A 315-nucleotide genomic window follows, 5' to 3' on the forward strand; every position below is an offset into this window, starting at 1 on the left:
AGCCATATTTTCAGAGAAGCCTTTTTTTTTTATTTTGGGGTTTTTTTTAAGGCACTCTGGAGTAGTTTCCCCTTCCCTCCCCCAGCACAACCCTGGCATGCATTTCCCTGCCCAGCTCCACGTCCAGCCGGGGCAACTGCCAACCCAAACATCCTCCATCCACCGAGAGCAGGCCCTGAATACAGCTCCTTGTTCTGTCGGGAGAGATCCAACCCCTTCCCAAGCTCCCACGGAAAGGCCACACCCCCAAAAAATCCTGGAGCTCCATCCACCAAAGGATGCAGAGATCTATCTCCCCCAAGGATACAGAGCCAT

Source organism: Acanthisitta chloris, unplaced genomic scaffold (assembly GCF_000695815.1).
Source record: "Acanthisitta chloris isolate BGI_N310 unplaced genomic scaffold, ASM69581v1 scaffold10399, whole genome shotgun sequence".
In the NCBI taxonomy this organism is placed as follows: domain Eukaryota; kingdom Metazoa; phylum Chordata; class Aves; order Passeriformes; family Acanthisittidae; genus Acanthisitta; species Acanthisitta chloris.